This window comes from Salmo salar, chromosome ssa24 (genome assembly GCF_905237065.1).
Source record: "Salmo salar chromosome ssa24, Ssal_v3.1, whole genome shotgun sequence".
NCBI classification, from domain to species: Eukaryota; Metazoa; Chordata; class Actinopteri; order Salmoniformes; family Salmonidae; genus Salmo; species Salmo salar.
In genome coordinates this window covers 12,180,129-12,194,341 of record NC_059465.1, presented here as the reverse complement: position 1 = coordinate 12,194,341, position 14,213 = coordinate 12,180,129, and the positions used below count along the sequence as shown (strand labels likewise).

At 43.8% G+C, this 14,213-nt stretch overlaps 1 protein-coding gene across 1 annotated transcript in view; it reads right to left on the bottom strand.

Moving 5' to 3' along the window:
• si:dkey-112e17.1 (uncharacterized) overlaps positions 1-14,213 on the bottom strand; it is a 38,139-nt gene that overhangs the window by 23,297 nt on the left and 629 nt on the right. The window lies entirely within an intron of this gene.

The following is a 14,213-nucleotide window of genomic DNA, read 5'->3' as shown; positions in this document are numbered from 1 at the left end:
ACTGGTCACTATCACTCCTGTTTACATGTATTACCATTAGTATATTAACATAAGTATTTATATATTCCCGCCACCAGTCACTTTTCAGCCATGTATACATGTATACCTGTCTATCACGCCTACACTGGCACTCTTACACACACACACACACACACACACACACACACACACACACACACACACACACACACACACACACACACACACACACACACACACACACACACAGAAGGCGTTCGCATGCTTCCCATACGAAACTGTTCAGAACAGTGCGTGCATATATTATGGCAACATTTTGTAATGTTTTAGTTCATTTTGGTCTTTGGCAAGGTTTTTTTTCAATAGTTTGCAACTGCAGCCCGCAATATGGGGCGTTCCAGCATCTGCAGGAACTCCTCCCCTCAAGCATCCCATTTGTTCCTTCATGAATTTGGTACTGACACAGACCCTGTATATAGCTTCCTCTCTTTTTTTTTCGTGTTTTATTTGATATTGAATACTGCACTGTTGGGTAGGGCTTGCAAGTTAAAGGGCAATTCCGCCACTTTTCAACCTCATATTCATTATCTCCAGCGCCAAACCAGTGTCTACATATGTGAAAACAAAGCGCTTATGATCTGTTGTTAAAAGGTTTGAATTAAAGTCCCCCAAAAAAAAAGAAGAGATTTTAAAAACCTGCAACTAGTTTCTAGCCACGGCGAATCTGTGTTTGAAAATCACTGTTTATAAAATGTTTTAACTTTTGATGACGTCATCGGGTAGAACTTACATATGTAGACACTGGTATTGTGCTGGAGATAATGAAAATGAGGTTGAAAAGTGATGGAGTTGCCCTTTAAGCATTTCAATGTACTTGTGCATGTCACAACTAAAACTTAACTGAAGAGCTTAGAAAAATCTACTATTGCTTAATTGAACCTTAGCAACAGGTTAGTGAGTATACAACTAGTATGATGAAACCCCCAGCTAAAACCTTGCAAAACACTGACGCCCAACTTCCCATAGCGCTTGTTATCTCACACACACACACACACACACACACACACACACACACACACACACACACACACACACACACACACACACACACACACACATTCCCTTCCCTCACTCCTTCACATGCACAAACAACCCCTGACTGGCTCATAAACAGCCAGACGGGCCCCACAAAAGGGGGCAGGGACTCCCACAGGCGCTAGTAGAAAAGTGACACTGCTCCAAAAGGCTAACGCTTCAGCCGTGTCAACACCCAGATGATGTGTATAGCCCAGAACTCAGCAGCTCTTCTGTTGCTCTGTCTCGGTCCAATAATTTAGCCACTGTTGCTGGTCAGGTCAGACACTGACAGAAATCTAGACCATAGACTTTAGGGTCATTTCTCCAATGGAGCATACTAGATCTGTGTGTCATAGAAGCTAGAAGAGCTACACTACATGACCAAAATGATGTGGACACCTGCTCGTCAAACATCTCATTACAAATTCATGGGCATTAATATGGAGTTTGTCCCCCCTTTCCCGCTATAACAGCCTCCACTCTTCTGGGAAGGCTTTCTACTAGATCCCCAAACTGTTGCCACAAAGTTGGAAGCACAGAATTGTCTAGAATATCATTGCATGCTGTAGCGTTAAGATTTCCCTTCACTGGAACTAAGGGGCATAGCCAGAACCCTGAAAAACAGCCCCAGACCATTATTCCACCTCCACCAAACCTTACAGTTGGCACTTTGCATTGGGGTAGGTAGCGTTCTCCAGGCATCCTCCAAACCTAGAGAACGTGTTTCCACTGCTCCAGAGTCCAATGGCAGCAAGCGTTACACCACTCCAGCCAACGCTTGGCATTGCGCATGGTGATCTTAGGCTTGTGTGCGGCTGCTCAGCCATGGAAACCCATTCCATGAAGCTCCGACAAACAGATCTTGTGTTGACGTTGATTCTAGAGACAGTTTGGAACTTTTTTTTTTTTTTTTTTCACCTTTATTTAGCCAGGTAGGCTAGTTGAGAACAAGTTCTCATTTGCAACTGCGACCTGGCCAAGATAAAGCATAGCAATTCGACACATACAACAACACAGAGTTACACATGGAATAAACAAAACATACAGTCAATAATATAGTAGAAAAAAGAAAACAAAAAGTCTATGTACAGTGAGTGCAAATGAGGTAAGATAAGGGAGTTATGGCAATAAATAGGCCATGGTGGCAAAGTAATTACAATATAGCAATTAAACACTGGAATGGTAGATGTGCAGAAGATGAATGTGCAAGTAGAGATACTGGGGTGCAAAGGAGCAAGATAAATAAATAAATAAATACAGTATGGGGACGAGGTAGATAGATGGGCTGTTTACAGATGGGCTATGTACAGCTGCAGTGATCTGTGAGCTGCTCTGACAGCTGGTGCTTAAAGCTAGTGATGGAGATATGAGTCTCCAGCTTCAGTGATTTTTGCAGTTCGTTCCAGTCATTGGCAGCAGAGAACTGGAAGGAAAGGCGACCAAAGGAGGAATTGGCTTTAGGGGTGACCAGTGAGATATACCTGCTGGAGCACGTGCTACGAGTGGGTGCTGCTATGGTGACCAGTGAGCTGAGATAAGGCGGGGCTTTACCTAGCAGAGACTTGTAGATACCTGTAGCCAGTGGGTTTGGCGACGAGTATGAAGCGAGGACCAGCCAACGAGAGAGTACGGGTCGCAATGGTGGGTAGTATATGGGGCTTTGGTGACAAAACGGATGGCACTGTGATAGACTGCATCCAATTTGTTGAGTAAAGTGTTGGAGGCTATTTTATAGATGACATCGCCGAAGTCGAGGATCGGTAGGATGGTCAGTTTTACGAGGGTATGTTTGGCAGCATGAGTGAAGGATGCTTTGATGCGATATAGGAAGCCGATTCTAGATTTCATTTTGGATTGGAGATGCTTAATGTGAGTCTGGAAGGAGAGTTTACAGTCTAACCAGACACCTAGGTATTTGTAGTTGTCCACGTATTCTAAGTCAGAGCCGTCCAGAGTAGTGATGCTGGACGGGCGGGCAGGTGCGGGCAGTGATCGATTGAATAGCATGCATTTAGTTTTACTTGCATTTAAGAGCAGTTGGAGGCCACGGAAGGAGAGTTGTATGGCATTGAAGCTCGTCTGGAGGTAGTGAGTGTTGCAACTGAGGACAGACAATTCTTACACACTCGGCGGTCCCATTCTGTGATCTTGTGTGGCCTACCACTTCGTGGCTGAGCCGTTGTTGCTCCTAGACATTTCCACTTCACAACAACAGCACTTACAGTTGACCGGGGCAGCTCTAGCAGGGCAGAAATTTGACGAATTGACTTGTTGGAAAGGTGGTATCCTATGATGGTGCCATGTTGAAAGTCACAGAGCTCTTCAGTAAGGCCATTCTACTGCCAATGTTTGTCTATGGAGATTGCATGACGGTGTGCTCAATTTTACACACCTGTCAGCAACGGGTGTGGCTGAAATAGCCGAATCCAATCATTTAGTTTTAGAGTCACTAGATTTCCTGTTTCCTGTTTCCGGTCACAACTTGCAGACTTGTTTACGCTGCTGTGCGTTTTGTTGCCGATCTTACTTTGCTACCTGACGGTTTTTTACTTTTTCATTACCGTATATTTTTACTTTTTCCCCTCACTCAACTTTTTTCATTCAACTTTTTCACCCCGGAGGTTTTATCTGGACATGGTTCGTCAGGACTTCAAACAGCCGAAGCTAAGTAACATTAACATGATGCCCTCTAATTGCAGTCGATGTACTTATAATATACAGGAGAACGATCGCCTTACGGCAAGGATAGCTGTGCTGCAAGCCCAGCTTCAGACGCGATCGTTAGGCAAGGGTAATTTCAGTGTAGGAAAGGATGAAACAGCGTCTGTGCCACCAGTAAGTACAGATAGTAACGTTAGTATAAACCCCCTCGCACGGTCCCCGCAGCCGGACATCTTTCTCATGGCTTCTGGAGGGAAACGCTGTAGGAATGCTCAACCGGTGTCGCTTATTCAGCCGACAGAAACTTTCAACCGGTTCTCCCCATTAAGCGAGTCGGAGGCCAAGACTTCTCTGGTCTCTACTCCTCCCGTTGTGGGGTCTGAGACGCCGACGGCTCCCACCATTAGCTCTGACAAATTGAAAACCCTAGTCATTGGCGACTCCATTACCCGCAGTATTAGACTTAAAACTAATCATCCAGCGATCATACACTGTTTACCAGGGGGCAGGGCTACCGACGTTAAGGCTAATCTAAAGACGGTGCTGGCTAAAGCTAAAACTGGCGAGTGTAGAGAGTAAAGAGATATTGTTATCCACGTCGGCACCAACGATGTTAGGATGAAACAGTCAGAGGTCACCAAGCGCAACATAGCTTCAGCGTGTAAATCAGCTAGAAAGATGTGTCGGCATCGATTAATTGTCTCTGGCCCCCTCCCAGTTAGGGGGAGTGATGAGCTCTACAGCAGAGTCTCACAACTCAATCGCTGGTTGAAAACTGTTTTCTGCCCCTCCCAAAAGATAGAATTTGTAGATAATTGGCCCTCAAACAGGACCAAGCTTGGCCTGTTGAGGAGTGACGGACTCCATCCTAGCTGGAGGGGTGCTCTCATCTTATCTACGAACATAGACAGGGCTCTAACTCCTCTAGCTCCACAATGAAATAGGGTGCAGGCCAGGCAGCAGGCTGTTAGCCAGCCTGCCAGCTTAGTGGAGTCTGCCACTAGCACAGTCAGCGTAGTCAGCTCAGCTTTCCCCATTGAGACCGTGTCTATGCCTCGATCTAGGTTGGGCAAAATTAAAAATGGCGGTGTTCGCTTTAGCAATCTCACTAGTATAAAGACCTCCTCCATTCCTGCCATTATTGAAAGAGATTGTGATACCTCACATCTCGAAATTGGGTTACTTAATGTTAGATCCCTCACTTCCAAGGCAGTTATAGTCAATGAACTAATCACTGATAATAATCTTGATGTGATTGGCCTGACTGAAACATGGCTTAAGCCTGATGAATTTACTGTGTTAAATGAGGCCTCACCCCCTGGTTACACTAGTGACCATACCCCCCGTGCATCCGGCAAAGGCGGAGGTGTTGCTAACATTTACGATAGCAAATTTCAATTTACAAAAAAAAAAACAATGACGTTTTCGTCTTTTGAGCTTCTAGTCATGAAATCTATGCAGCCTACTCACTCACTTTTTATAGCTACTGTTTACAGGCCTCCTGGGCCATATGCAGTGTTCCTCACTGAGTTCCCTGAATTCCTATCGGATCTTGTAGTCATAGCAGATAATATTCTAATTTTTGGTGACTTTAACATTCACATGGAAAAGTCCACAGACCCACTCCAAAAGGCTTTCGGAGCCATCATCGACTCAGTGGGTTTTGTCCAACATGTCTCTGGACCTACTCACTGCCACAGTCATACTCTGGACCTAGTTTTGTCCCATGGAATAAATGTTGTGGATCTTAATGTTTTTCCTCATAATCCTGGACTATCGGACCACCATTTTATTACGTTTGCAATTGCAACAAATAATCTGCTCAGACCCCAACCAAGGAGCATTAAAAGTCGTGCTATAAATTCTCAGACAACCCAAAGATTCCTTGATGCCCTTCCAGACTGCCTCTACCTACCCAAGGACGTCAGAGGACAAAAATCAGTTAACCACCTAACCGAGGAACTCAGTTTAACCTTGCGCAATACCCTAGATGCAGTTGCACCCCTAAAAACTAAAAACATCTGTCATAAGAAACTAGCTCCCTGGTATACAGAAAATACACGAGCTCTGAAGCAAGCTTCCAGAAAATTGGAACGGAAATGGCGCCACACCAAACTGGAAGTCTTCCGACTAGCTTGGAAAGACAGTACCGTGCAGTATCGAAGAGCCCTCACTGCTGCTCGATCATCCTATTTTTCCAACTAAATTGAGAAAATAAAAACAATCCGAAATTTCTTTTTGATAATGTCGCAAAGCTAACTAAAAAGCAGCCTTCGCAAATGGAGGATGGCTTTCACTTCAGCAGTAATACATTTATGAACTTCTTTGAGGAAAAGATCATGATCATTAGAAAGCAAATTACAGACTCCTCTTTAAATCTGGGTATTCCTCCAAAGCTCCATTGTCCTGAGTCTACACAACTCTGCCAGGACCTAGGATCAAGGGAGATACTAAAGTGTTTTTGTACTATATCTCTTGACACAATGATGAAAATAATCATGGCCTCCAAACCCTCAAGCTGCATACTGGACCCTATTCCAACTAAACTACTGAAAGAGCTGCTTCCTGTGCTTGGCCCTCCTATGTTGAACATAATAAACGGCTCTCAATCCACCGGATGTGTACCAAGCTCACTAAAAGTGGCAGTAATAAAGCCTCTCTTGAAAAAGCCGAATCTTGATCCAGAAATTATAAAAAAACTAAAATCGGCCTATATCGAATCTTCCATTCCTCTCAAAAATTTTAGAAAAAGCTGTTGCACAGCAACTCACTGCCTTCCTGAAGACAAACAATGTATACGAAACGCTTCAGTCTGGTTTTAGACCCCATCATAGCACTGAGACTGCACTTGTGAAGGTGGTAAATGACCTTTTAATGACGTCAGACCGAGGCTCTGCATCTGTCCTCGTGCTCCTAGATCTTAGTGCCGCTTTTGATACCATCGATCACCACATTCTTTTGGAGAGATTGGAAACCCAAATTGGTCTACATGGACAAGTTCTGGCCTGGTTTAGATCTTATCTGTCGGAAAGATATCAGTTTGTCTCTGTGAATGGTTTGTCCTCTGACAAATCAATTGTAAATTTCGGTGTTCCTCAAGGTTCCGTTTTAGGACCACTATTGTTTTCACTATATATTTTACCTCTTGGGGATGTCATTCGAAAACATAATGTTAAATTTCACTGCTATGCGGACGACACACAGCTGTACATTTCAATGAAACATGGTGAAGCCCCAAAATTGCCCTCGCTAGAAGCCTGTGTTTCAGACATAAAGAAGTGGATGGCTGCAAACTTTCTACTTTTAAACTCGGACAAAACAGAGATGCTTGTTCTAGGTCCCAAGAAACAAAGAGATCTTCTGTTGAATCTGACAATTAATCTGGATGGTTGTACAGTCGTCTCAAATAAAACTGTGAAGGACCTCGGCGTTACTCTGGACCCTGATCTCTCTTTTGAAGAACATATCAAGACTGTTTCAAGGACAGCTTTTTTCCATCTACGTAACATTGCAAAAATCCGAAATTTTCTGTCCAAAAATGACGCAGAAAAATTCATCCATGCTTTTGTTACTTCTAGGCTGGACTACTGCAATGCTCTACTTTCCGGCTACCCGGATAAAGCACTAAATAAACTTCAGTTAGTGCTAAATACGGCTGCTAGAATCCTGACTAGAACCAACAAATTGTATCATATTACTCCAGTTCTAGCCTCCCTACACTGGCTTCCTGTTAAGGCAAGGGCTGATTTCAAGGTTTTACTGCTAACCTACAAAGCATTACATGGGCTTGCTCCTACCTATCTTTCCGATTTGGTCCTGCCGTACATACCTACACGTACGCTACGGTCACAAGACACAGGCCTCCTAATTGTCCCTAGAATTTCTAAGCAAACGGCTGGAGGTAGGGCTTTCTCCTATAGAGCTCCATTTTTATGGAATGGTCTGCCTACCAATGTGAGAGACGCAGACTCAGTCTCAACCTTTAAGTCTTTACTGAAGACTTATCTCTTCAGTAGGTCCTATGATTAAGTATAGTCTGGCCCAGGAGTGTGAAGGTGAACGGAAAGGCTGGAGCAACAAACTGCCCTTGCTGTCTCTGCCTTGCCGGTTCCCCTCTTTCCACTGGGATTCTCTGCCTCTAACCCTTTTACAGGGGCTGAGTCACTGGCTTACTGGTGTTCTTCCATGCCGTCCATGGGAGGGGTGCGTCACTTGAGTGGGTTGAGTCACTGACGTGATCTTCCTGTCTGGGTTGTCGCCCCCCTTGGGTTGTGCCATGGTGGAGATCGTTGTGGGCTATACTCGGCCTTGTCTTAGGACGGTAAGTTGGTGGTTGGAGACATCCCTCTAGTGGTGCGGGGGCTGTGCTTTGGCAAAGTGGGTGGGGTTATATCCTGCCTGTTTGGCCCTGTCCGGGGGGTATCATCGGATGGGGCCACAGTGTCTTCTGATCCCTCCTGTCTCAGCCTCCAGTATTTATGCTGCAGTAGTTTATGTGTCGGGGGGCTAGGGTCAGTCTGTTACATCTGGAGTATTTCTCTTGTCTTATCCGGTGTCCTGTGTGAATTTAAATATGCTCTCTCTAATTCTCTCTTTCTGTCTTTCTCTCGGAGGACCTGAGCCCTAGGACCATGCCTCAGGACTACCTGGTATGATGACTCCTTGCTGTCCCCAGTCCACCTGGCCGTGCTGCTGCTCCAGTTTCAACTGTTCTGCCTGCGGCTATGGAACCCTGACCTGTTCACCGGACGTGCTTGTTGCACCCTCGACAACTACTATGATTATTATTATTTGACCATGCTGGTCATTTATGAACATTTTAACATTTTAACATCTTGACCATGTTCTGTTATAATATACACCCTGCACAGCCAGAAGAGGACTGGCCACCCCTCATAGCCTGGTTCCTCTCTAGGTTTCTTCCTAGGTTTTTGGCCTTTCTAGGGAGTTTTTCCTAGGGAGTTTTTCCTAGCCACCGTGCTTCTTTCACATGCTTTGCTTGCTGTTTGGGGTTTTAGGCTGGGTTTCTGTACAGCACTTTGAGATATCAGCTGATGTACGAAGGGCTATATAAAAATAAATTTGATTGATTGATTTGATTGATTTGATTTGAATGTCCACATACTTTTTTATATATTTTTTAAGAGAAGAAAGGAGGTCCTTGCACCCGGTGTTGTTTGTCCACAGCTGTGAAAAGGCACTGATACACAAGCCCACGACTTATACAACAAGTATGGTGTGTATGCATGCGGTTATCCCGTGCCCTCATATTCACTCAGCGTGAATTTACAATCGGTTAGCTTCCTGATTGGGCTCTAACTGAAGCTGCCCCCAGTGACCTCTGAGAGCATAGTCTTCACAGCACAAAATATGGACCTTTACAAACCTCCATCAAGACCATAATCTTCTTTGGTCGTCAATGTTGGTGCCACAAATGATCTCTGCTCTGCATGAGACAGTGGAATGTTCAGCATTGTGGTGGTGGTGGACCCTCCAACTCCACATAGATATGTGGCTGGGTGGGCGGGCTGTTGGATGGAGGGGTTCCAGATTTGCGGTGCACACACCAATTAACAGTTTCCCTGGATTTTTCTTCTTCTCTGGATGGAAGGAGGTTGCAGTAACAGTCATTAACTTAGTATGCCTAGCCTAGAAAGTAAAGCATGTGGGCGAAATGCAGTCAGTCAGTGTTATCTGTCACCATGGTGGTTTGGACCAATTAGGAGAAATCATTTCCAGATTTGGAATGTGACCCAGGCAGCGAATGGATGCATCCTAAGTAATTAATCTCTCAGCAGCTGAGCGAGTAGCCCCACCATGCAGGATGACAACAACACACACAGCCAGACCAGCCAGACCAGCTAGCAGGGCAGGGCTGCTCTCCCCGCCTGGCCCATTCATCTCATTTAAAGTAACAGTATAGGTTATTTACCACCATGCCAACCTCACTGTCTGACCAATATGTGTTTACAGTATGATCCAGTCTCTTTACGGAATTTAAACATTTAGCTAGGCGATGAATTCCTCAGTGGTTCTATTTTTAGGTTGTTCCCTCTTTTAATCAACATGACAATAACCAATGAAATGATTGCAGTATCTTCTAATGTCAAACATGCACTCATTTTTGTAGATGTTAAGGTGGTGTATTTATCAGAGTTGAACCCTACATTTTGGGGTTGGATGAAATGAATACCAAGCTTGTTTACGCTATTCCAAAAATCAACTTAATACAAAAGAGGACAAGAGGACAAAGACATCATTTAGAGTGCCCCCTCAGGCAGATAATTGCAAAGATAGTGAGCACCCTATGCACACAGAAACTAAAGCTGGGGACGCTGACAATTCAATATACTAAGGGCTTTCGTTGTTCAGTTCTAAGAATTCTGCTGCTCACCCTCACTCAGTCACAGTGGCTGGAGACAAGTCTTGACAGTTCGTAGCCTTATCGATTCTCCTTCCTAGTGTTATAGTAGTGTGTGGTCATAGATAATATTTCTTCTAACATGGCCCAAAGGAGAACTCTGCAATGAGACAGGTAAGCCTTTTATGTAAATGACACCAGACATTGCCATAGACATACAATGACCGTGTGACATTCAACTCATAGTGGGAGACAGTAGGCTACAGCACCAGAATACACAGGAAGTGGGATAATTATTTTATAGTACTGCAATCTGACTCTGCTGCCAAAGTTGTCAGGAAGGATTTGGTCATTAAAAAGAACTCCTTCTGCCAGACTCTGTTAATCACCTGTAAGCACTGAACAGATTAGGGGGTCTTTCCCAAATGCTAACAACTGAACATAATTAAATACCACATAGCCCATAGACACTACTTATAACATGGTCATGTTATGGATTTACTAGGTCATGTCTGCCTTCTGTTTTATTTACAGTACAGTGGCAGATCAATAGTTTCCTTTTCCCCAGATAAATAGCATAAGTACATGTGCAGTAAGTCAATACTGTAGTGTCCGTTGTTCACATACAGAACACTCAGAAGAGGAGAGCAGATATGACTAAGAATGCCTACAGCATGGATCATCCACTAGATTCAGCCACGGGACCATTTTTTATTGAGCGGATGGTGAGGGGGCAGGAACAAAATTACAAATAATTTGTAGACTGCAAATTGACAACAAGAAGCCCAAACAGATATATTATTTGACTAAAATGATCACATATTATTATGATCACTCTATTATGTGTTGGAATACTTTGGAAGAGATTTACTAAATTAAAATCACTTGAGAGTTGATTTGCTGGTGGGTTTTTTTACAGTCTTTTATGTCCAACAATTTGGACATAAAAGGGGGGCCAAATAAATAGAGTGGATCAGTGTAGCGAATAATTGATGTAATCTTGCGAGATCAGTCTGGTTGTACGAGGCTAGCAGGTTTCTTCCTAGTTTGGAAACTACACCGAATTGAGAATAAACCCTAACTAGAGTGTCACCTGGACTGCTGCACCATCATCTCTGCTGCACAACCAGCTGAACACGTTTCAGGTGAGTTACACCTCCAAACCCCACCGTAGTGTGGATGTGGAAACCCAATAACCAGGGGGGGGGGGAAGCCACTGATCACACCATGCAATCCAGTGCCATGTAACACTCCGACAATGAATTGTAAGGGCCGGTTGGGTTACACTTAGTATAGTAGTATTTAAGAACCCCCTCTCTCAGACAAACTGCTGTGTGTTGTGTAGCTACTTGCAGAGAGCAGGGGTAAGGTGTCACTATTCGACAGTATGTACAGGGTGATTCATGAAGGCTATGGTTCAAGAATGAAGACATGAGGTCCATGTCAGTGTCGGGCAGGCAAGCAGCTTGGGTTGTTTTCACCACAAAGTGAGAGAGTGAACCGGCGCTGTGTTCCAAATGGCACCTTCTTCCCTATGTAGTGCACTACTTTTGACCAGAGCCCTTTATAGGCAATTTGGGACACAGACAGAGAGAGGAACAGGAGGTGAACATGCCCTGCTCTCTGCTCCAATTCTCATTTCTCTGCTCTCTCTGTCTGACTATGGCATACCATTGCCGTTAACCTCTACTAAGGTACAGTCACGTTGAGGACATGTTTCTCCCCATGGTTGTAAATGTAGCTTTGCCAAGTATTGCCACGGATGTTCAAGAAGATGTTCAGTTTTACCCTGAGTGCCCTCACAGTGTTCTACAGGAGAACCATTGAGAGCATACTGTCGGACTGCATCACAGCCTGGTACGGCAACTCCACCGCCGTGGATCACAAGGCTCTTCAGAGGGTGATATATGCAGCCTAACGCAACCTACAGGACACCTACAACACCAGGTGTCGCAGGAAGGCCAAGAAGATCATCAGGGACCCCAGCCACAGCCACCAGCAGCAGGCTGATCATTGAGTGAAATAGAAAACAAAAAAGTAATAATATACACATTAACAACTTCAATAGTGGTGAATGTCGTTGGTGTGGGGGCAGAGTAAAGTCTGTTGGGGGGGGTGAAATGCCCATAGAAGGGGGGGGGGGGCGGCAGCAGGAGAGAGCATGGTGATAAGGGGAGTAGAAGGGGGGGGTGGAGCAACAGAAGAAAGAATGTCCATAGGGGGAGTAGCAGGTAAGATAAGTGAGAGTTGAGGATGTCCATGGGGAAGAGTAGCGGGTAAGATAAGTGAGTGTTGAGGATGTCCATGGGGAAGAGTAGCGGGAGGGAGTTGAGGATGTCCATAGGGGGAATAGGAGGGGGGAGCAGGTAGCTGACAAGTGGTGGCTAATCAGCAGCCTGATGGTCTGAAGGTAGAAACTATTGGCTCTCAGTTTTTGCCATCATGCTCCTGTACTGCCAACGTCTGAGTGATTGAAACGGGGAGAACAGGACATGGCTCCACCCCCCCCCCCTTCTATGGGCATTTCACCCCCCAAACAGACTTTACTCTGCCCCCACACCAACGACATTCACCACTATTTAAGTTGTTAATGTGTATATTATTACTTTTTTGTTTTCTATTTCACTCAATGATCAGCCTGCTGCTCACCCTATGGTCATTCTAACCCATTCCCCCCAACAGTCTTTACTCTGCATACATCCCAATGGACATTTATTTATTCATAATAAATATCCATCAGCTGTTATTATGTATATAGTGCTATGTCTATTTATATTGTTTTTACCATTTTCATTATTTTATTTCACTAGTCCAGTATGTTGGAGCTCAAAGCCTAAGATTTTTACTGTACCCTGCAATCACACCTGCAACAATCTGAATCTCTGAACCCTCAGGTCGGTGGACAATCCATCTCTGAAGTCCATGATTCGGGCGGAACAAGCTGACCCGCCCAGATCTTTATTTAGCAAATCCCTTTCCGTGCTTATTAAATACTGCGCATATTTATCACTTTTAAAACCCTTTTTAGGATGGATAACTTATGCATTTTATTGTGATTGTATCCACTTTTACTCCCGCTGATATCTCAACATTTTAAAGCCTGGGTTTTACCCGACCTATTTAAATAAGTATACCCTTTTAAACTCATTTGTCCAGGATGGTGGGCCACTGCAATAGAAGCTGACATTTTAACAACCTAAACGGATGGTTTTATTTCGCTGTAAGTAGATTTTTTTTTTTTCTTCACACAACTCAATGGAGACACAAACAACATCAAAAATAACCATTCATCCCACTACTCAAATATTACAAACCATTACTCCCCTCCCAGTATCCTGAAGAACAAGTTTCCATCCTCTACGTCCTATTTGTTCTTTACCCCTTCCCCCAACCCAAATCATTTTACCCTAAACAGGGTTCGTATCCTATTCCAAACCCCCCTCCTCTATTTTATTATTAAAATTGTTTTACTTTACTTCTTGATATGTTTAAATCCATGAAAGTTTGTTTTAACCAAATCAAGTTGAGGAAGAGAAAATTTGAATTCGACAACCTCCTCCCTCTTGTATCTTGACAAACCTGACCTTCACCAGACTGATACATGGACAAGAGGTATAGAAGAGGGCATTAAGCCAACATTACTCAATATGTTCAGTTCAAACACGTGGCAATAACCTAATATTGATGTATTGATGTATATTTGCAATGTCTTACAGTTGTGAAAAGCTGATATCTGCAATTATGTATTCATTGACAAAATGTGCAATGGAAAATCCCATAAAATAATGGCTTATTTTGCATAGTTACCAACCCAGCATGACTTTGAATTTGGGATTATTAGAATTGGAAGCTTCCTACTGAAATGCATGTCAATACACTTTTTTGTAGTTTTGGATGAGATTATAGATTATTTTAAAGTATAATGGTATTAGATTTTTTTTTAAATAATACAATAAAGATTAGGTAAAACTATACTCAAATTTCTGTACGTGAGCCCTGTATGCACGGGTGCTGTATTCACTGGACTATTCTACTACAACACGTTTACAGTGCATTACATCATGTACGTTCACCATAATGACAAATTACCCTGGAAAGGCTATATTATGTCTTTCCCAGTGTGGGTACCAACTAC